General features: G+C 38.0%; 1 pseudogene; it reads right to left on the bottom strand.

The window, feature by feature from the left end:
* Positions 1–5685: 5685 nt before the first annotated feature.
* The window catches only part of LOC118621462, a 58295-nt pseudogene continuing 39063 nt past the window's right edge, over positions 5686–24917 (bottom strand).

Raw genomic sequence — 24917 nt, 5'->3', positions numbered from 1 at the left:
GCCTGAACATGAGACCTTCACTCTCAGTGTGAAGATATTTGTCTGTAGATGTCTCATTTGGTGATTTGTATCTTTTTTTTTTTTTAGCTCTTGGAAACCTGTAACAAAACAACACATGCCTATTAGCCATTTTTGGTGGCTTATGTGAAAACAGAGAACACACTTAAGCAAGTTATATTTGACATGAAGTTGGCAGGGGTAGTGAATATATCGCACGCCAGAACCAAGATGCTCAAAGATCTTGACAGGTTGAAATTATGGGCCAAATATAATAAGATGAAATTTAACAGGGATAAAAGTTTGTATTTTGTCTTGCTCTGTTCAAATCAAGTCACTCCTTGATCTAGAGGTATAAATAACTCTTGTTTAAGAAAGCCTATTGGTGATCCCCCATTAATGCAATCCATGGACTCACTGAGGAGAGAAGGTGTGATACAAAGGAAGCTAAAATTTCTGGGTAAAAAAGTAATGGAAATTTTCTGGGAGAAAGATCTCTGTGGGTGGAGGAAGGTTCTAGAAATACAGTGGCAGATTGGAGATTAAGGAGAAAAAAGGGGTAGTGAGAGCTTTCTTGTTTGGGAAAAGTCGGTGAGCTTTTGGAGCTGCTATTCAATAATAATAGATTGTTTTCTGTTTTAAATTATAATTTTCCCCTAAATTCCTAAATCTTTTTTACAAGGCAATTACATACAACAGGTTTGTGTTTGGTAGAATAAAGTGTGGACTTTCTTTTGTGAGGAGATAATAGGCAACAGCTATAGTAAGTAAGACAGCATGAAGACATCAAGAATGGAGCTTGGGCCCTGCCCAGTTTGGCTCAGCAGGTAGAACGTCAGCCTGTGGTCCAGAGAGACCCGGGTTTGGTTCCCGCTAAGGGCACGTATCTCGGTTGCAGTTTGTCGCTGGCCCTGGTTGGTTGTGTGGGTGGCAGCCACTTGATGTGTCCCTTTCATGTCGATGTCTCTCTCTCTCTCTCTCTCTCTCTCTCCCTCCCTCCCACTCTATCTGAACAAAAAAATGTTCTTGGGTGAGGATAAAAACAAACAAACAAATAAACAAAAACAAACAAAAATGGAGCTTAGGAATGGATTTGGAGCAAGAGGTGACAGATGTGACAGATGGCCTCTGAAACTAACCAAACCCCCTTCCCTAATGAATTCTTAGCAGTATCAACAAGGATGCTAGATTTCACTTGGGTGAGTTCTTGAATTATTTTATATTATATGATTAAACTAAAGGATGATTCTGGATGTTAGGAGAACTTGGGAAAATTGGTTTGCATTTGTATTCTTGGGGATTTTCCTGGTGGATTGAGCGTTTTTGTCCCTGGACTTTGTTTTTCTCACTTGGATTCATCATCCAATACCTTGGATACAGAAATAACAAATAGCTACTGAGTAAATTAGTGAGACTACTGCATTTGATATGCCAAAGATAATGTCACATCAATAGAGATTATTAAGATAGAGTCTGTTTTCAAGGTGTCTTATGGGGGAGTCATTTATTCAACTAATTGTTTATTGAAGTATTTTTCTGGGCATTAGAAATATGTAAAGAAAAAAGAAGACAAGGTCTACGTTCTCATGGAGTGTCCTTCTGGCTGGGGGCACACAAATAAGAAATAAATGAGTTAATGATTAAGAAAAATAGTCAGCAGTGATGAATGCTATGCAGAGACCTGAAATTTAAAGTGACAGATAAGCAAAGCTATGGATGAGTTTTAAGCTTGATTATGGTTATGAGGAGTGGAAACAGAAAATTGTAATAGAGTGTAACAAATGCCCTGATAGAAATAAGAGATAATTACAGGATTCTAAGAGAAAACTAGCTGCTGAGGGGCTGTCAGGGTAGGCTCCTTGGAAGATGTGGTACCTCTTAATCATGCCCAACAGTTAACCAGATGAAGAAAGAGAAGGGAAATGGAGCACAAAATGTGTTCCAGTTTGGAAATTGAATAAAATATGACTTTGTCATAGAACTGTAAGGAGCATGATATTAAAAACAGAGAATGAGAAATTATGAGTACTTAATGTGATATTAAATATGATAGTATCTTTATGCTCTACTTGGAATGTTTGTAGTTCACCGTGTTTGTAATGAATCCTTGCTCTTCCTGTTATGGAAGGGGGAGTAATACATTAAATGCAGCATTGTATAATGCTTTCCTGACAAGGAGGAAAGAGTTTATTGACCTTGTTTACATCTATGCAATTGTAAATTATCCTAATTTTATCTTTGTCTCAAATTGACTAGTGTAAAATTTGAATTCCACATTCTGGATTAAAATTACAAGCATTTGTGCATGTTAGTGCAAAGGACCCACTTAAGGAATAGCTAATACTGAGTTCAAGATAGTTAAGAATTTTATTTAAACTGCAAATATTGTATTAGAGAATACATGTTGGTAGGTTTATAAAATTATACCTCTATTTGTGAATTGTTAAACATCCTTGACACACACACAGAAAGAACAGCATTTGATCAGATTGTATCTGATAAGCTGACAGCAGAAGCTTCCAGGGGGGTGAAGCAGTGAACTTTCTAGTTTGTGTCCCCAGAAACCACCTTCCTTTTGGAAAAAGGCTCCAGTTTTAGTTTAAGTTTCTCTTCCCAACTCTCTTTCTTTTAGTCCAGGTGGGCCTCCACCCTCAGCTCTAGGAGTGGAGCATGTGACAAAGGCATGTCTAACAGCACACTGTTTCTTGCAGTCTCCTGGTGGCAGTAATTTATTGAGGAGTGGGCATGCGACTCAGTCAGAGCCAATGAAACAAAACTTTCAATTGGGAATATTGAGACAGAGATATGGTACAAGGCACTATATATGTACAACCTCGTTTAATCCCTATACAAACCCTGTGCAATAAGAGAGAGAGTTTCTGCCGCTTCATGGATTTACATTTTAGGATTTCGAGAGGTTAAGTAATTTAATTTGAGCAAATTAGTAATATATATTTTTTAAGTATAAGCAAAAATTAAACATGTAAAAAGAGGCACCCTCTTGCTTTGGGGGAGAAAGTTAATTTAATCTAGTAGTTGAAAGACCATAGAGTTACCACTAGGTAGGTATTTGGTAGCCAAAGGACCTTCTTACAGCAACATGGAAGTGTTAGGAGGGAAAATGGGTATCATTGTCCTCTCAAAATAAGAAATTATTATTATTCAGGAACTGCCTGATCTGAAGGAAATTATATCGTTCTGAACAGATGAACTCCTCTGGCGTGATTACTGCTGAGGTCCAGCCTTTTACAAGGAGTCTGACTTCATAGGTGTCCCCTGTTTATTAGCAGATAAGGCTAGTCAGACTCTCCGAACACTTCCATAAAGGCGCCCCCCTTATGCTCCAGCTAGGGAGCATCAAACATGAACTCTCATTAGCCAGGTCTTTGCAGGGCAATCTTTTATTTCTGTAGGGGAAGATAAAAGTTTCTACTGAAGTGCAAAAGCAAGGATCGTAACTGTGTTAAAAGAGTAACAGATTTAAATGTTCTCAACTGGCTCTTCATCTGTATGTCTTCTACGGTATCTATATTTTCACATCTGTAAATACAGCAGATACAAAGAACAAACTGTCCTACACATAATCTCTTGTGCGTCAACTCACACTAAAGAAATGCTCAGTTCAACGAGGCTGCCAGGACCTATTGCAGGAGTTAGTTCTAATCTTACCTTTCCCTGCTGCCAAGACACTGTTTACACGAACTCTTTCAAGCATGTTACTTATTAAATAACCCATGGAGAAAAAATAACAAACAAGAGTAGGGACTTCATGAACCATCTAATTAAGAATTTTTCTTAAATTTATCATTTTCCTTAATATATTTCCTTCACTTGGTTTTTCACTTTAACGCTCTCTCTCCTAAGCATCACTAGGGAAAAAGATGTAACCCCATGTGGGACATTAGATGCTGACTGCTTTATAAATTTAAAAAATCTGTGTTAGTGATCAACACATGTTTTATTCAGTCAAGCTCTCATCTCACATTTTTCCTGAGTATAAATATTTAGACATCAATATTTTCATTATTAGCAGTAATGAAAATACTGTCATTTATATTTTGTTTTATATATGAAAACACTGTCAGGAGCCAGTTTAGTGATTTTCCATAACAGTTCTCTGAGGGGCGATAGCAAGAGAAATCCTTATGCTGAGTCTTAGCCATGTGAGGGATCATTCTTGTTAGTTTTATTATCTTGGAAGAGTTCAAATTGAGTCGTAAAGAGGGGGTATCATTTTATGCTATTTTGAAAAGATCTCTCTCTTCCATTCAAGGAAATTTTGCTCAAATGATGAGAAAATAAAAATAACACCCACATATATATTCAAGGCTGCTAATAATTATTATCTTGTCTGGAAGAAATTGTGTGCTTTAGAGACAAAACTGAGTTGGCAAAATGAAAACAAAATGAACCTTAACTTTTCAAAACCTAGACAATAAATAAGATATTTACTGCTATTTAATTTTTGCTTCATACTTATTTTCTGATTCATACTCAATCAACTTGCTTTTTGAGCCTCTTCCTATTAAATATTTAGTGATTTATAAGTAATGTTTACAAGGATACAACTAAAAGGGACCCTGTGTTCTTTTTGCAGTGTGAGAAATCTTGCTGAATTATGGTGGTGTCTAATTTATCTGTTTACAATTAAGATGTTCAAGTACAAATGTTATGTATTCTGTTTAATAATTTAAAATGCTGTCTCAGAGAGCTAGAAAGTACATCTCTACAGAAATTTTTCCCTAATATCCTCCCATCTTCTGGTTGTGTGAATTGTTATAAAATATCTAGATATGTATATGTATATATTTCTTTTTTAAAATATTTTACAAACTTTATTATTCAATGCTTCACAAATATCATTTGTTTAAAAAGATGATAGTCAAGCCTTTCTCATTTTGCAGAAATTGCAGGGAAGTAGGAAGAGCAGGATTTCAGTACTCTATCTCAGCTTACAAGTGTGCCAACAGAGACAATACCAATAATGTTCCAGTGACAATGTCTTACACAATAACAGGATCTGGAATGTTTAATTCTTGCCACGCTACTGCCGAGTACCCAAGAACTTGCACTAACAATATATGTACTTCCACTTTTGGAATGTTTATAAATATCAAGCTTTTCAAGTTTTCTCCCCAATCTCTGCTTTATAAAGACCCCACAGTTAAATGTGGGAGACAGGAGGTAGTTTCAACACCCAGGTATCATGCCCTCAGGTTTCTGGGAAGTCCATCCCCCTGTAACATGTGCTTAATGTAAAATAAGTTAGAAAGTCCAAGGAGAGTCTTTGCCTCTATTATTAAAATGAATTTTAAAACTGTAACTGCTGATTACAAAATTGAAAAATTTCATTGAAATGCTCCATTGAAAGCTCTGCTCCCTTATTTTCAAAACATTTTATTCCATCTGAATTTTATGTGGTACAACAGTAATGAATAATGAATGCTTGAATCTGTCATTCAAATAGAAGGTTCTTTCAGTTTTTCAGGTCACCTTTCCTTCAGAGACAAATAAATAAGAAACAAATTATATTCCACAGAGCATATATAGAAAATTTCCCTTTATAAGAACAAAAGTATTTGGACATAATATATTTAGTATAGTTTAGCAATCCAGTTTATATTGACAAATTCAGTGAATTATTAGGAAGTACATTACATACACAGAGTTCAATAGACAGCAGGTATTTTAACCCTTGATTGAGAACAAAATGTCTGATTTAATTGTTTTTCTTGTATTTTTTTTAAGAAGATACTCCACCTGTAAATTGAAGTTTGGTTGACCCGTTCTAGTCTTTTTGCTCAATATTTTAAATACTTCCATTTTCTTCTTTTTGTAGAGCCTTTGAGCTTCTTTCTCTTGCTTTCTCCTCTCAAATTCTTGTTTTCTAGCAGCACGCTTAGCTTGTACCTGTTCATATTTTTCTTGTGCTTTTTGATTTGATGTTTTCTTTTTATTTTTCTTTGGAATAGTAATGAAGTTCACCCTTTCTTCTTTACATTGTTCTTCTGGCTGAGGCTGGTCAATGCTACAAGTTCTTCAGACAAAGCCTGGTCAATGTTACATTGCTCTGCTGGCAAAACCTGATTAACTTGTTCTGACAAGGCTGGACAACTTTTTTCTAAGTTACTTCCTGAGTCTTTTCTCTTCAGCTAAATGGAGATGTTTCAGATGTTCAGGGTATCAGTCTCTGAATTGGGATTCCTGAGAAGTTTGAGCCTTTTTATTCTGCCATAGCAATTTCTTGTAATTTTGCTGAATCTTCAATTTTCTTCGAAATGCAAACCCTTGTCCCTCGCAGTTGCTCCCCACAAAGGCCGGCGGATGGATAGGTAGCCACGTCCTCTGTTTCACACTATTTTTTTCTTAATTAATTAATTTATTTTTGTTACAGATGTTTCTCCTTTTCCCCCCGACTGATTCCCCCTCCTCCTCCCTCCCTGCCCTGTCCCCAGCTTTGTTGTCCATGTCCATTGCACATGCATACATGCATATAAGTTCTGTGGTTTATTTCTCCCCCACCACTCTCTCTTCTGGGGATTGTCAGTCTGTACCTCACTTCCACATTTCTGGAACTATCCCATTCCTCAGACTATTATGTTCATTATATTCCACAAATAAATGAGATCATATGATACTTGTCTTTCTCTGTTTGGCTTGTTTCACTTAGGATAATACTTTCCAGGTCCTTCCCTCCATGTCCTCTCAAAGGATAAGAGATCTTTCTTTCTTACAGCTGCATCGTACTCCATTGTGTATATGTACCAAAGCTTTTTTGATCCATTCGTCTACTGATGGACACTTGGGCTGTTTCCAGAATTTAGCTATTGTAAATAGTGCTGCTACAAACATGGGGGTACATATATTCTTTCAGATTGGTTTTTCAGGCTTCTTAGGGTATATTCCTAGAAGTGGAATCACTGGGTCAAATGGAAGTTCAGTTTTTAATTTTTTGAGGTAACACCATATTGTTTTCCATAGTGGCTGCACCAGTCTGCATTCCCACCAGCGGTGTACTAGAGTCCCCTTTTCTCCACACCCTCGCCAACACTTGTTGTTTGATGATTTGTTGATGGTGGCCATTCTGACAGGTGTGAGGTGATACCTCATTGTTGTTTTGCATCTCTCTGATGATTAATGATGTTGAACATTTCTTCATATGTCTCTTAGCCATTTGTATGTCCTGTTTGGAGAGGTGTCTATTTAGTTCCTCTGCCCATTTTTTAATTGGGTTCTCTGCCTTCCTTTTGTGGAGTTGTATGAGCACTCTATATATATTGGAAATTAACCCCTTATCTAATATATCATTGGCAATTATACTCTCCCATACAGTGGGTAGCCTTTCCGTTTTGATGATTGTATCTTTCGCTGTGCAGAAGCTTTTGAGTTTAATGTAGTCCCATGTGTTCATTTTCTCCTTTGTTTCTATTGCCTTAGGTGACGTATCAGTGAAAATTCTGCTGCCTATGACGTCTGAGATTTTGTTGCCTACAGTTTCTTCTAGGATTTTTATGGATTCATGAGTCACATTTAAGTCTTTTATCCATTTTAAGTTTATTCTTGTGTAGGGTGTAAGTTGATGGTCTAGTTTCATTTTTCTGCATGTAGCTGTCCAATTTTCCCAACACCATTTATTAAAGAGGCTGTCCTTACTCCACTGTATGCTCTTGCCACCTTTGTCAAATATTAATTGAGCATAATGCCTTGGTTCCATTTCTGGGTTCTCTGTTCTGTTCCACTGGTCTATATGTCTGTTCTTGTGACAGAACCAGGCTGTTTTGATTACAGTGGCTTTGTAGTATAACCTAAAATCTGGTAACGTGATCCCTCCAATTTGTTCTTCTTTTTCAAGATTTCTGTGGCTATTTGAGGTCTTTTTTGGTTCCATATGAACTTTTGAAGTATTTGTTCCAGTTCTGTAAAGTATGTCGTTTGTATTTTCATGGGGATTGCATTGAATGTATAGATTGTTTTGGGTAGTATGGACATTTTAATGATGTTAATTCTCCCAATCCATGAACAGGGTATATGGTTCCACTTTTTTATATCTTCCTCTATTTCTTTTTTCAATGACCTGTAGTTTTCTGGGAATAGGTCCTTTATTTCTTTGGTTAAGTTTATTCCTAGGTATCTTAATTTTTTTGCCACAATGGTAAATGGGATTGTTTTCTTAGTTTCTTTTTCTGTGAGTTCATCATTGGTGTATAAGAATGCCATCAATTTCTTGACGTTAATTTTGTATCCTGCTACTTTGTCAAATTTATTTATTAAGTCTAGTAAATTTTTGATGGAGTCTTTGGTATTTTCTACGTATAGTATCATGTCATCTGCGAATAATGACAGTTTCACTTCCTCCTTTCCAATTTGGATCTCTTTTATTTTTAATTCCTGTTTGATTGCTGTGGCTAAGACTTCCAGTACTATGTTAAATAAGAGTGGCGAAAGTGGGCATCACTGCCTTTTTCCTGTTCTTAAGGGAAATGCTTTTAGTTTTTGCCGAGTGAGTGTGATGTTGGCTGTAGGTCTTTCATATATGGCCTTTATTATGTTGGAATATGATCCCTCTATTCTCACATTGCTGAGCGTTTTTATCGGAAATGGATGCTGGATTTTGTCGAAGGCTTTTTTGACATCTATTGATATGATCATGTGGTTTTTTATTTTTTTTTATCCTCACCCAAGGACACTTTTCCATTTTTTGTTCAGGTAGAGTGGGAGGGAGAGAGAGGAACAGAGAGAGAGAGAGAAACATCGATGTGAAAGGAACACATCAAGTGGCTGCCACCCGCACAACCGACCAGGGCCGGGGACAAACTGCAACCGAGGTACGCGCCCTTAGCGGGAACCGAACCCGGGTCTCGCAGGCCGACACTCTAACCGCTGAACCAAACAGGCCAGGGTGATCATGTGGTTTTTATTCTTCATTTTATTTAGGTGGTGTATCACGTTTATTGATTTGCGAATATTGTACCAGCCTTGCATCCCTGGGATGAATCCCACTTGACTTGGTTACGGTGAATAATTTTTTTGGTGTATTGCTAAATCCAATTTGCTAGTATTTTGTTCAGGATTTTGGTATCTATGTTCATCAGGAATATTGGCCTGTAGTTTTCTTTCTTTGTAGTGTCTTTTTGTGGTTTTGGAATTAGAATTATGCTGGCTTCATACTATGACTTTGGAAGGCTTCCTTCTTCTTGAATTTTTTGAAATAGTTTGAGGAAAATGGATGTTAGTTCTCCTTTGAATGTTTGGTAAAACTCCCCTGTGAAGTCATCCAGGCCTGGGCTTTTGTTTGTTGAGAGAGTCTTGATTACATCTTCAATTTCTTCTGTTGTTATTGGTCTGTTCAAGTTTTCTATCTCTTCCCGGTCCAGTGTTTCTAGAAATTTGTCCATTTTGCTTAGATTGTCAAATTTGTTTCCATACACTTGTTCAAAGTAGTTGTTAATGATCTTTTGTACTTTGTGTATTTGGGTTCTCTCTCTTTGTTTCTTGGTGAGTCTAGCTAAGGGTCCATCAATCGTGTTTATCTTTTCAAAGAATCAGCTCTTTGTTTCATTGATTATTTGAATTGTTTTTTTTGGACTCTATGTCATTTATTTCTGCTCTGATCTTTACTATTTCCTTCCTTCTATTTGCTCTGGGGTTTTCTTTTTGTTTGCTCTCTAGTTCTTTAAGTTGTGAGGTTAGATAGTCTATTAGAGATTTTTCTTGTTCCTTGAGGTAGGCCTGTAGTACTATGAACTTCCCTCTCAGAACTGCTTTCACTGCATCCCATAGATTTCATATTGTTGTGTGTTCATTTTCATTGGTTTACAGGAAGTTTTTAATTTAGTCCTTGATCTCCTTGGTAACCCATTCATTGTTTAGTAACATGCTATTTAGCCTCCATGTGTTCCAATGTCTTTGCATGTTCTTGTTGCAATTGATTTCTAGTTTCATGCCATTGTGGTCTGAGAAGATGCTTGATATGATTTCAATCTTCTTGAACTTGTAGAGACTTAGTTTTTGTTCTAACATGTGGTCTATTTTGAGACTGTCCATGTGCACTTGAGAAGAATGTGAATTCTGTAGTTTTGGGGTGTAATTCTCTGTCAATATCTATTAAATCCATTTGGTCTAGTGCTTCATTTAGAGTCTCTGTTTCCTTGCTAATTTTGTGTCTAGAGGATCTATCCAGTGATGTCAGTGGGGTGTTGTAGTCCCCTGCTATGATTGTTTTGCTATCAATTTCTCCTTTGAAGTCCTCCAGAAGATTTTTAATATATTTTTGTTCTCCTATATTGGGTGCATATATGTTTATCAAGGTTATATCTTCCTGTTGGATAGATCCTTTCAATAGTATGTAGTAGCCTTCTTTGTCTCTAGTTATGCCCTTCATTTTGAAATCTTTTTTATCAGATATGAGTATTGCTACCCCAGCTTTTTTTTTCCTTTCCGTTTGCTTGGGAGATTTTTCCATCCCTTCACTTTGAACCTGCGTGATTCTTTTATTGTGAGGTGGGTCTCTTGTAAACAACATATAGAAGAGTCATGCTTTCTTATCCAATCAGCTACTCTGTGTCTTTTTATGGGAGCATTCAATCCATTTACATTTAAGGTGATTATTGATATGTACTTATTTATTGCCATTGTTGTTTAGTGTGGTTATATTTTTCTTCCTCTTTCTCCTTCTAATTACAGCAGTCCTTTTTACATTTTTTGCAGTGCTTATTTGGTGCTAATGTATTCCCTTAGCCTTTTTTTTTTGGTCAGGGAAGCTCTTTACTTTTTTTTTTTTTAATCCTCACCCGAGGATATTTTTTCCATTTTTTTGTACAGATAGAGTGGGAGGGAGAGAGAGGAAGGGAGAGAGAGAGAAACATCGACGTGAAGGGACACATCGAATGGCTGCCACCCGCATGACCAACCAGGGCCAGGGACAAACTGCAACCGAAGTATGTGCCCTTAGCGGAAACTGAACCCGGGTCTCTCCGGACCGCAGGCTGACGCTCTAACCGCTGAGCCAAACTGGCCAGGGCAAGGAAAGCTCTTTATTTGACCTTCTATTTTGAATGATAGCCTTGCTGGGTAGAGTAGTCTTGGATTCAGATCCTTGTTTTTCATGACCTTGATTACTTCCTGCCATTCCTTTCTGGCCTGTAGTCTTTCTGTTGAGAAGTCAGCTGAGAGCCTTATGGGGTTTCCTTTGTAGGTAACCTGTTGCTTATCTCTTGCTGCCTTTAGGATTCTCTCTTTGTCTTTAATTTTTAGCAGTTAGATTACTATGTGTCTTGGTGTAGGCCTGTTTGGGTTTTTCTTACTTGGAGCGCTCTGTGCTTCTTGACCTTGAATGCCTTCTTCCTTCACCAAATTAGGAAAGTTTTCTGTCACTATTTTTTTAAATGTATTCTAACCTTTGCTCATCTTCTTCTTTGGGGACTCCTATGATGTGAATGTTATTTTATTATTATTATTTTTTTAATCCTCACCGGAGGACATTTTTCAATTTTTTGTTCAGATAGAGTGGGGGAAAGAGACAGAGAGAGAGAGAGAGAGAAACATCGACGTGAAAGGGACACATCAAGTGGCTGCCACCCGCACGACCAACCAGGGCCAGGGACAAACTGCAACCGAGGTACATGCCCTTAGTGGGAACTGAACCCGGGTCTCTCTGGACCACAGTTCGACTCTCTAACCGCTGAACCAAACCGGCCAGGGCTGATGTGAATGTTATTACATTTCCAGTTGTCCCACAGTTCTCTTAAGCTGTTTTCCTGTTTTTTAATTATTTTTTCCTTTTGGTTTTCTGATTGGTTGATTTTTTCTACCCTATCTTCTAATTCACTGATCCGGTCCTCAGCTTCCTCTACTCTGCTATTTAGACTTTCCAATGTGTTCTTTATTTCTGATATGTCATTCTTTATTTCTTCTTGGTGGTTTTTAATTTCCAACTGGTTGATTTTCAACATTTTTCTGTCTTTATTCATGGTGCTCATGTCCTTACACCTACTGTTGAGCTTCCTCAAGAACATGGCTCTGAATTCTAGTTCTGTTAACTTGCTTAACTGCACCTCATTTATCTCATCTTTGGTAGAGGTCTCTTGTTCTTTTATTTGGCTTTTGTTTCTTTGTTTCACCATTTTGGCTATCACATGAGCTTTGGAGCCTACCAAACTTTCCCTGTGGGTGTTGGTGTTCTGCTGTTTGTGGCTTCCTCTCCTGGGTTTGGATGAGGCAGGGAGGACCCACTTTAAACACCAGTGTCAAGTCTTACTTTCCTGGTTAGAGTTGCTAGCCCAGGAGTGGTACAGTTGTCCTCTAGCTTTTTGCCTGGAGGCTATCAGATTACCTGAAGAGCCTTGGCTTCTGAGTTGAATGAAAAACTCCCTCAGGTGCTCAGAGTAAGGGATTTCCGGAGGGTGGGGCAGATGCTGGTTGTTAATGGGCTTCAATTTGCACTTCAATGGCCACCATGTGGGATTGAATCACCCAGGGAGGGGCCGTCTCTCCCCAGAGCCCTGGGAAGGAGTAAGATAACCACCATCCTGTGTGCCACAACTCAGCAAAAGCTCTGAGTGCCCTCCAGATCCAGAGTGTCCCCACACAGTTCCATTCCAGTCTGCCCTCCCTCTGCCGGAGCCCAAGGTGAGTGGCTGTGGCTGTTGCAGCCTCTATCCAGGCTCTGTGCTGTGGAGCTGCTTGGGAGTGTAACCCGAGGGCGCATTCACAGCTCAGGCCGCTGCTGTCTATGGGCTCCCAGCCCCCTCTCATGTCTCCACAAGCCTACCAGGATTGAGTCAGTGTCCCTGGTTACATGGTCTTCCAAGCTGCTTTTCTGTTGCTTTTTCCTGACAATTTGTCTTTATTTTCCTTGTAATTCCAGTTTGGTCCTGGAAGACGGTCTGTGTATCTTCCATTCACTCTGCCGCCATTTTTTCTTTCTCCTCTATTTCACACTCTTAATCTTGAATCCGAACTAGAGAAATTCCTTCGCCACGAGTCTCAGACTATCCATCATCACCTTGCTGCAGGCCTCCTGGGCGCCACGGCACACCAACCTGGTCACCAGAAAACCACAACGGAGGCGGTGAAAATATGCCATCAGTCCGAAGCAGTCATTCGCCCCTATAGGTATATATTTCTATAGCTCTCTCTATATAATGTTAGAGATATTATACAGCAGTTGTTCCCCAAATTTTTAATATCAAAAATTTATTTTCACTTCCATGACACTAGCTGAAATTTATATATCCATTGAGTAAGAGGATAAAAATGCTACATAGAATTAAACTATGATGTAAAATACATTTGTCATTTACTCATCACAACATTATCTACATACATTTGAGTAGCCACTGGCCATAGGTGTGTGAGATGCACTATACCCTTTATTTAGCTCCCTGACAATGTTATCAGTACACATGGAGTCACTGTTCACTCGGAACAGCTCTCAGTGTCCACTGAGATCCATGGCATGCAGGTTGGAAATTAACTACCGAAGAGGGTCACTCGGGCAAATCTTTTTGAGAGCCATCTTCCAAGAGATTTCATAATGTAAGGAAAGTATAAACTCATAAAACAAACAAGGCCTCTGTATTGTCTTTTTTATTTCTAAGAACATATCCCTTAAAATGTCAATTACCTAGAGAATGCTGAGCTATTTTTTGACTGCACTGTGACTTCTGTGGAGTCTCATCAAGAACATGAGGCCCTGGCCAGTTTGGCTCAGCGGTTAGAGCATTGACCTGAGGTCCAGAGAGACCCAGGTTTGGTTCCTTCTAAGGGCATGTACCTCAGTTGCAGTTTGTCCCTGGCCCTGGTTGCGTCCTGTGGGTGGCAGCCACTCGATATGTCCCTTTCACGTAGATGTTTCTTTCTCTCTCTCTCTCTCTCTTCCTCTCTCTCCCTCCCCTTCTATCTGAACAAAAATGAAAAAAATGTCCTTGGGTGAGGATAAAAAAAAAGATAAAGAGAGAACATAAGGAGAGTTATTCTAGAATTGACAAGGACTGAACCAGAATGGATGAAAGTGGTGGGGGTGGAGTAGGGAGGAGGATTGATGAGGTGAGGGTGTAAAGGGTGAGGTGAAGGTGTAAAGGGTGGGGTGAGGCAAATTCAATATAGATTATTCTGTGTTCCTAGTTTGTAAGCTTATATTTATTGATATAGAACTCACAGAAGGTTGGTCATCTTCAGGGGACTAAAATAATATAAATACTATGTAATTATTAATAGAAAAGAAATATGACTTCCTATCTTTCTAAATTATTCTTCTAGGAACAGAATGGTCTCCAGTATTCTTCATTTATCCATGCCTATGGTGATTTTCTTATAGTTCTTATGAACAGACATTTTCTCCTTATATCAGAAGCTCCACTCAAAGGAATGCTTTGCTTGTTATTTTAGTAGGCTTTATCAACATCTTGGATAAAGCCATTTAAGAATATGCACAGTATTCTTTTATCATGTTTAACGTACAGCCAGGGAGCCAGATTTTACAATTCAATAGAATTATAGCTTCTTTCATGCTCCAAAATGTTCAATATTTGTAATAGATTCATTAATTTTTAAAAACAACCTATTATATCATACTAGCTTATTAGAGCTGATATGTGCATATGCTAAGATCCAACAATGCCTCTCCCATGCTTAAATGCTAAAGAAACTGTTGCATTATATACCAGGAAAGAGATAAATAGATGTTCATAGTTTGGAATAGCAAAACCAAAACAAAACACAAAGCATAAATAACCTACATATCCATTACTAGTAAAATGGATAAACAAATTGTAGCATATTTAACACCATCAAATACTATTAATCAGTGACAAAGAAAAAACCAACAGTTATGTACTCTACATAGATGACTCTTAAAAAAATAATAGGGAATAAAAACAGCAAGTCATAGAAGAATACATATGCATATAGTATGATTATTCCATTTATGTAAAGTTCAAAATCAGGCAAAACTAAACATTATATTACTGATATATACACAAATGGCAAAATTATAAACAAATGCAAGGGAATGATCAGCACAAAATTTAAGTTGGGGGTTACCTCAGGAGGGTGGTTGGAAAATGTAACCTGAGAGAGGCAGATGGGAATTCTAAGGTGCCCCCACTATTCTAGTTCTTAGGATGGATTATGTGTACACATTGCACTTATGTGTACAATATTTTTATGGATATATTACACAGTTTTTATAAAATAACCATACAAGAAGAAAGATACCAAAGTACAGTTTGTGATTTCTACTGACCCAACAACCTTGATGATTAACACAGATAGAGACTTTTCTCTTTACCCAAATTTTTATATATGAGAAAAAATTCTATGGATTTGATGTTGGTTCTGCTCTTTTTTATTTTTAATCCTCACCCAAGGATATTTTTTCAATTATCTTCAGATAGAGGGGGGGGGGGGGGGAGATGGAGCAAGAGAAACATTGATGTGAGAGAGACACATCAACTCGTTGCCTCCTGCATAACCTCAACCAGGGCCGGGGACCAAACAGCAACCAAGGTACATGACCTTGACTGGAATTAAACCCATGACTGTTTGACCGAAGGGCCGATGCACTAACCACTGAGAAAAACTGGCCAGGGCAGTTCTCTTTTTAATCTGCTTTTTAAGAAGTACTAATTGTAAAAGGTCCTTCTTCTAGAAATCATGATACTCTTTTATACTTATTTCTAAATGTGCCCAGGAGGACACCTTGTATAGAGTGAGTCAGGAATTCTATCAGTATTTATTTTGCAGGCAGTGTAAAATCAATGCTACTTCCCAAATCAAAAATGGACATGGGGCCCAATTTGTAGATGTAGGACAAGTCTGTCTGTCTTTCTTTCTTTCTTTCTTTCTCTCTCTCTCTCTCTCTCTCTCTCTCTCTCTTTCTTCTTAAAAACAGAATCTTGAAACACTGATCTGAAAGAATATATGCACCTCTATGTACATAACAGCCCTATTCACAATAACCAGGATCTGAAAATAGCCCAAATGCCCACCACTAGATGAGTGAATAAAAAAAGCTGTGGTATACTTACACAATGAAATACTATGCAGCTGTTAAAAAGAATGATTTCTTACACTTTGAGACAGCATGGAGGGACCTGGAGACTATTATGTTAAACAAAATAAGCCAGTCATAGAAAGACAAGTATCACATGATCTCACTTATATGTGGAATCTAGGGAACAAAATAAACTGATGAAAAAAAAAATAGATCCAGTTACTTGGAAGCATGGAACAGACTGATAAATCTCAGAGGGAAAGGTCGGAGCAAGAAGAAGATTAACCAAAGAACTTATATGCATAACCCATGGACAATACAGTGGTGAAGACCTGGGGCGTGGGCAGGAGAGGGGTAGAGGGTGTCAATGGGGCAAAAAGAGGGGATATCTGTAATACTTTCAACAATAAAGATAATTTTTTTTAAATGAGGGGGCTTACTCAGGAAAGTGGCCACATTGCTCCTTCCCAGGGCTCTGAGGAGAGGCAGCAGCCCCTCCCTCGGAGATCCAACCCCACCCTGTGGGCCATTGAAGTGCTAATTGAGGCTCACTAACAACTAGCATCTGCCCCACCCTCCTGAAAGCCCCTTGGCTGAGCACCAGAGGGAGTTTTTCAATCAATTGACAACCCAAAACTCATCAATTAACCTAGACTGCTAGCCTCCAGGCAAAAAGCTAGAGGATAACAGTACCTTTCCTGGGCTGGCAACTTTAACCAGGAAAGTAAGACTTGACAGTGGTGTTCAACGTGGGTCCTCCCTCGCTCATCTAAACACAGGAGAGGGAGCCACAAACAACAGAACACCAACACCCACAGGGAGAACTTGACAGGCTCCAAGCCCACAGTGATAGCCAAAATGGTGAAACACAGAAACAGAAGCCAAATGAAAGAGCAAGACACCTCCACAGAAGATGAGATCAATGTGGAGCAATTAGGCATGTTAACAGAGCTAGAATTCAGAGCCATGATCTTGAGGAAGCTGAACAGCATGAGTAAGGACATAGAGACACTGAAAATAAGCCAATTGGAAATTAAAAACCAACAAGAAGAGATAAAAAATGACATATCCGAAATGAAAAACACATTGGAAGGTTTAAAAAGCAGAGTAGGGGAAGCTGAGGACCGGATCAGTGAATTAGAAGACAGGGTAGAAAAAATCAACCAATCAGAAAAACAAAAGGAAAAAACTATTAAAAAGCAGGAAGACAGCTTAAGAGAACTATGGGACAACTGGAAACGTAATAATATTCGCATCATAGGAGTCCCCGAAGAAGAAGAAAATGAGCAAGGGATAGAGAATATATTAAAAAAAAAAAAATAGTGAGAGAAAACTTCCTTAATTTGGTGAAGGAAGAAGGCATTCAAGTTCAAGAAGCACAGAGAGTCCCAAGTAAGAAGAACCCAAACAGGCCCACACCAAGACACATAGTAATTAAAATGCCACAAATTAAAGACAAAGAGAGAATCCTAAAAGCAGCAAGAGATAAGCAACAGGTTACCTACAAAGGGAACCCCATAAGGCTCTCAGCAGACTTCTCACAAGAAACACTACAGGCCAGAAGAGAATGGCATGAAGTAATCAAAGTCATGAAAAACAAGAATCTGAATCCAAGACTACTCTACCCAGCAAGGCTATCATTCAAAATAGAAGATCAAATAAAGAGCTTCCCAAACAAAAAAACAAGGCTAAGGGAATACATTAGCACCAAACCAGCACTGCAAGAAATGTTAAAAGGACTGCTGTAATTAGCAGTAGAAATGGGAAGAAAAATAGTATCACACTAAACAAAAATGGCAATAAATAAGTACATATCAATAATCACTTTAAACGTAAATGGATTGCATGCTCCCATAAAAAGACACAGAGTAGCTGATTGGATAAGAAAGCATGATTCATCTACATGTTGTTTACAAGAGACCCACCTCTCAACAAAAGACTCACATAGGTTGAAAGTGAAGGGATGGAAAAAAATTTTCCAAGCAAATGGAAAGCAAAAAAAAAGCTGGGGTAGCAATTCTCATATCTGATAAAATAGATTTCAAAATGAAGACCATAACTAGAGACAAAGAAGGCCACTATATAATATTGAAAGGATCTATCCAACAGGAAGATATAACCTTGATAAACATATATGCACCCAATACAGGAGCACCAAAATATATTAAAAATCTTCTGGAGGACTTCCAAGGAGAAATCGACAACAATACAATCATAGCAGGGGACTTCAACACCCCGTTGACAGCACTGGATAGATCCTCTAGGCAAAAAATTAGCAAGGAAACAGAGACTCTAAATGAAGCACTAGACCAAATGGATTTAATAGATATCTACAGAGAATTACACCCCAAAACTACAGAATACACATTCTTCTCAAGTGCACATGGGACATTCTCAAAATAGATCACATGATAGGACACAAACTAAATCTCTACAAGTTCAAGAAGATTGAAATCATATCAAGCATCTTCTCAGACCACAATGGCATGAAACTAGAAATCAATTGCAACAAGAACATGCAAAGACATTTCAACACATGGAGGCTAAATAGCATGTTATTAAACAATGAATGGGTCACCGAGGAGATCAAGGAAGAAATTCAAAACTTCCTGGAAACCAATGAAAATGAACACACAACAACACAAAATCTATGGGATGCAGCGAAAGCAGTTCTGAGAGGGAAGTTCATAGCACTACAGGCCTACCTCAAAAAACAAGAAAAATTTCTAATTGACTGTCTAACCTCACAACTTAAAGAATTCGAAAGCAAACAAAAAGAAAACCCAGAGCAAGTAGAAGGAAAGAAATAGTAAAGATCGGAGCAGAAATAAATGACATAGAGACCAAAAAAACAATTCAAAGGATCAATGAAACAAAGAGCTGGTTTTTCGAAAAGATAAACAAGATTGATGGACCCATAGCTAGACTCACCAAGAAACAAAGAGAGAGAACCCAAATACACAAAATCAGAAATGAAAGAGGAGAAGTAACAACCAACACCACGGAAATACAAAAGATCGTTAACAACTACTATGAACAACTATATGGCAACAAATTCGACAATCTAAGTGAAATGGACAAATTTCTAGAAACACACAGTCTCCCAAAACTATTCCCGGAAGAGATAGAAAACTTGAACAGACCAATAAGAACTAAGGAAATTGAAGAGGTAATCAAGACTCTCCCAGCAAACAAAAGCCCAGGCCCAGATGGTTTCACGGGGGAGATTTACCGAACATTCAAAAAAGAACCAACACCCATTCTCCTCAAACTATTTCAAAAAATTCAAGAAGAAGGAAGACTTCCAAACACGTTCTATGAGGCCAGCATAATTCTAATTCCAAAACCAGAAAAATACACTACGAAGAAAGAAAACTACAGGTCAATATCCCTGATGAACATAGACGCCAAAATCCTGAACAAAATACTAGCAAATCGGATCCAGAAATACATCAAAAAAATTATTCACCATGACCAAGTGGGATTCATTCCAGGGATGCAAGGCTGGTACAATATTCGCAAATCAATAAACGTGATACACCACATAAACAAAATGAAGAATAAAAACCACATGATCATATCAATAGATGCTGAAAAAGCATTCGACAAAATCCAGCATCCATTTCTGATAAAAACGCTCAACAATGTAGGAATAGAGGGATCCTATCTCGACATAATAAAGGCCATATATGAAAGACCTACAGCCAACATCATACTCAATGGACAGAAACTAAAAACATTTCCATTAAGAACAGGAACAAGACAGGGATGTCCACTTTCACCACTCTTATTTAACATTGTACTGGAAGTCTTAGCCACAGCAATCAGACATGAAGAAAAAATAAAAGGGATCCAAATTGGAAAGGAGGAAGTGAAACTGTCATTATTTGCAGATGACATGATATTGTACATAGAAAACCCTAAAGACTCCATCAAAAATCTATTAGACTTAATAAATGAATTTGGCAAAGTAGCAGGATACAAAATTAATGTCAAGTAATTGACGGCATTCTTGTACATCAATGATGAACTCACAGAAAGAGAAACTGAAAAAACAATCCCATTTACCATTGCGCCAAAAAAATTACGATACCTAGGAATAAACTTAACCAAAGAAGTAAAGGACCTATTTGCAGAAAACTACAGGTCATTGAAAAAAGAAATAGAGGAAGATATAAAAAAGTGGAAGCACATACCCTGTTCATGGATTGGAAGAATTAACATCATTAAAATGTCCATACTACCCAAAGCAATCTATAGATTCAATGCAATCCCCATCAAAATACCAACGACATATTGCATAGAACTAGAACAAATACTTCAAAAGTTCATATGGAACCAAAAAAGACCCCGAATAGCCACAGCAATCTTGAAAAAGAAGAACAAAGTTGGAGGGATCACAATACCAGATATCAGGATATACTACAAAGCGACTGTAACCAAAACAGCCTGGTACTGGCAGAAGAACAGGCATATAGACCAGTGGAACAGAACTGAAAACCCAGAAATGGACCCAAGGCAATACGCTCAATTCATATTTGACAAAGGTGGCAAGATCATACAGTGGAGTAAAGACAGCCTCTTTAATACATGGTGTTGGGAAAATTGGACAGCTACATGCAAAAAAATGAAACTAGACCATCAACTTACACCATACACAAAAATAAACTCAAAATGGATAAAAGACTTAAATGTGACCCGTGAATCCATAAGAATTCTAGAAGAAAATGTAGGCAACAACATTTCGGACATCATACGCAGCAGAATTTTCACTGATCCATCACCTAAGGCAACAGAAATAAAGGAGAAAATGAACACATGGGACTACATCAAACTAAAAAGCTTCTGCACAGCAAAAGAAACAATCATCAAAATGGAAAGGCAACCCACTGTATGGGAGAACATCATTGCCAATGATGTATCAGATAAGGGGTTAATTTCCAATATATATAGAGTGCTCATACAACTCCACAAAAGGAAGGCAAAGAACCCAATTAAAAAATGGGCAGAGGAGCTGAATACACACCTCTCCAAACAGGACATACAAATGGCCAAGAGACATATGAAGAAATGCTCAACATCACTAATCATCAGAGAGATGCAAATTAAAACAACAATGAGGTATCACCTCACACCTGTCAGAATGGCCGCCATCAACAAATCATCAAACAACAAGTGTTGGCGAGGGTGTGGAGAAAAGGGGACTCTAATACACTGCTGGTGGGAATGAAGACTGGTGCAGCCGCTATGGAAAACAATATGGTGCTACCTCAAAAAATTAAAAATTGAACTTCCATTTGACCCAGTGATCCCACTGCTGGGAATATACCCTAAGAAGCCTGAAACACCAATCAGGAAGAATATATGTACCCCCATGTTCATAGCAGCACTATTTACAATAGCTAAGATCTGGAAACAGCCCAAGTGTCCACCAGTAGACGAATGGATAAAAAAGCAGTGGTACATATACACAATGGAGTACTATGCAGCGGTAAGAAATAAAGATCTCTTATCCTTTGAGACGACATGGAGGGACCTGGAAAGTATTATCCTAAGTGAAAGAAGCCAAGCAGAAAAAGACAAATACCACATGATCTCACTTATATACGGAATATAATGAACATAACAGTCTAAGGAATACAGTAGACCCAGACACATGGAAGTAGGGCATAGACTGACATCCCTCAGAAGAGGGGATGGGGGGTGGGGGGGGTAGGAAGAGATAAACCACAGTACTTATATGCATGTGTGCATGACCAATGGACATGGACAACTAAGCCGGGGACAGGGTGGAGGGGGGGTGGGGTGGGGGGTGCCAATGGGGTAAAAAGGTAAAATATCTGTAACAAAAAATAAATAAAAATTCATAAAAAAAAAAATGAGGGGCCTTATCCGCTGCTTCCTTCAGTGTACAAACCCCCACCCCACACACTAAAAAATGAAATAAAATAAAGTCCAGCAGAATAAGTCTGGAGATATTTATTCTTGTACATTTGAGAATTCCCTCAGGCCATAGAAACTCATAATATATGGAAAAGAGGAAGAAATTCTTAGCATGTTCTCATTCCACCTCCTAATTTTACAGAGGAGACCGCCAAGGACAAGAGCATTTAAATTTGGTATAAGAGTTGATCAATGAGCTAGCAGAAGGCTGGTATAGAATCCAGCTCCCCTTTTAATCCATTTCCTGGCATTATGGTATAAAGTTTGGGTCTCTGAGTCAGGGAGCGTTGGACTCGGCTTCCATCTCTTCCTCTTACTAACTGTGCACCTTGGGCAAATGTAAATCTACAAAGTGGCAATAATTATAGCTCTTTTTGCACAGGGTTTGTATAAAGATTAAATGGGGTTATACACATACAGTATTTTGTACAAGGCTTGGCTCTCACTAAGTGCTTGGCAACTATTTATTACTATGAGTAAACAAACTGATTTGTCATCAATTTTGAAGCTGCTATTGGTTCTTAAATATTCTATAAAGCAAATAGCAAACTGTTAACCCTTTTCCAATGAAAAGGACCTTCTAACCCTTCCTTCTGAAATCTTATTATATGTTACATACAATAAAGTCAGACACACGTAGAGTTCAGCTCTTGCTCCAGCAGCTATCTTTTCTGAGCTTTAGTTTCATTATATAGTAATATTTATAGAAAGATTGTGTGAAAATGACGTGAGATGATTGATAAGAGAATGCCTAGGACATTACACATGCACAGATATTTTCTTCTTTTTATATATTTCTTAATAAATCATTCTTCAGTCATAGTCAAAAGACAGAGAAAAATTAAATTCTGATTCTAGAGATGAAAGAAACTCTCAGGGCACAGTTGTAATATTAACAGTAGAGAGAGGAACTTGAAATCTACAAAGCACAGTAAAAGTATTCACAATATTATGACTCCTAGTCTGATGTGTGGCCATTTTAACCTCTTATTTGCCAAAAGTATTATTTTCAACTTACTGAATGATATTTTTCTTGGGGCCAAATTCTTTACATTAAAAGGAAAAGGAGATTGCTTTTATAATCAATAATGTTTTACTACAATGTACACAATAATTACTTTTATCTATTCAAGCAGTGTTCTTAATTTCATCCCCCCCCCCCCAAAAAAAAAAAATGGAAGACCACAATAGAGTATTTTACCTACACATAGATATATATTTGTTTATATCTGGAAATGTATCTTAATTATATTATTTGAGTTCCACAAATGATAATCTTTCAGAGGTACAAGTTGACAGAGTGCATGCTATATATTTTAAGATAAAAAAATCAATACCAGGCCATACCTGCAAATACAAGAAACACTGTCGTCCTATCTTTGCCACACAACCAAATTCATTTTGATGAAACATCTTTGCAAAGATTCATGAAATCACAACATATCAGTGGTGGGAGAAATCTTAGAAATCACCTAATTAAAACCTAATTTTTCAAGTGAGGAAGTTGAAATTCCCCAAAAAAGCAAATGACTTCTTCAAGTTGCACAATAAGCTGGTCAAAGAGTCTGGACTATACCTGGAACCAGATGCTCAGCCCCGGGGGCTTCCAGGAACCTCTGAGGCCTGTGGCAGCACTTATGCCGTGAAAAGTCTTTCCATGGGTTTTCTCTATGCCAGAACATTCCTTACCTTTTCAAATTATGAGCCAGGGATGGATGAAAAGAAGAATAGGATAGATATCAAACATCAAATAAGTGACAAATTGTTAACTGGTCCTAGAGATATGATTTTTGTCCCATAATTTAATCCCAGCAAATCTCAGGGTTACAGAGCTTTGAGATAAGAAAGACTCATTTAATTATAAGAAGTTGTAAAATTAATCATGCCCATTGTGTTAACAAATGCCTATGAGTATCTGTTATGTGCAAGCCAGGCACCATACTCAGTACTTAATAATAGAAAAATGAATACGAAAATAGTGTATTTAACTATCATAATATATATTTAACTAAAGGAATATAACAGCTCTTGTGATGTTAGAAAGGAGGAGCTGCCATGGCCAGTTTGGCTCAGCGGTTGGAGCGTCGGCCTGCGGTACAGAGAGACCGGGGTTCGATTCCCGCTAAGAGCACGTACCTCGGTTGCAGTTTGTCCCCGTCCCTGGTTGGTCGTGCGGGTGGCACCCACTCGATGTGTCCCTTCACGTCGATGTTTCTCTCTCTCTCTCTTCCTCTCTCTGCCTTCTGCTCTATCTGAACAAAAAAATGGAAAAATGTCTTCGGGTGAGGATAAAAAAAAAAAGAAAGAAAGGAGGAGCTGACTTTAGGCATTAATCTCTTTCTCTGGGGACTTAGATGATACTTTCAGGACACTCTCTTTTTCCCTCCATCTCTTATTTCAGTTTCTCTTGCTAAGCTCGCCTCATTGTCTCAGGATCTTCTATACACAGGTACTATCTAAGTCACATGCTTATAACATCTGACCCAATAGGAAAAGAAGGATTTCTTTCTCACCAGACTCATATATAAAGTCCCAACAGAGTGTTCTAATTGGCTCTGATTGGGTCACATAGCCAGTGTGAACCAATAACATAAGCCAACAGAACAGGATATTGTGATCTATGTATATCCCACATAGGTGGCAGAAAATACCAAGAAGACCAGCCCTATCACAGCAAATTAATCAAGTGGGAAAAGTAGTTTCCCAAAGGAATTGAAAGAGAGCATATTTTAATGTGAGGGTGAATGTTGGGGAAGAAAAGACACAAAATAAACCAATTGTCCCTACATTTTAAGTCTACATTCAAAGATCTCACCACTGAGTACAGACAAACATTGGTGGCAACAACATGTCACAGGTGTCTTGGTAGCAATGTATAAAATGTGCCTTGCATGCAAGGACAAGGTGGCCATTGATCTTTTTCAGGAATAGAGAAAATGTTAGTAAGATCTAATATGGGTCTTAAAAGATGAGTATGATTTTG

Source organism: Molossus molossus, unplaced genomic scaffold (genome assembly GCF_014108415.1).
Source record: "Molossus molossus isolate mMolMol1 unplaced genomic scaffold, mMolMol1.p scaffold_m16_p_8, whole genome shotgun sequence".
NCBI classification, from domain to species: domain Eukaryota; kingdom Metazoa; phylum Chordata; class Mammalia; order Chiroptera; family Molossidae; genus Molossus; species Molossus molossus.
Note: the sequence above shows the minus strand (reverse complement) of the source record. Positions and strands in the feature narration are given on the sequence as shown.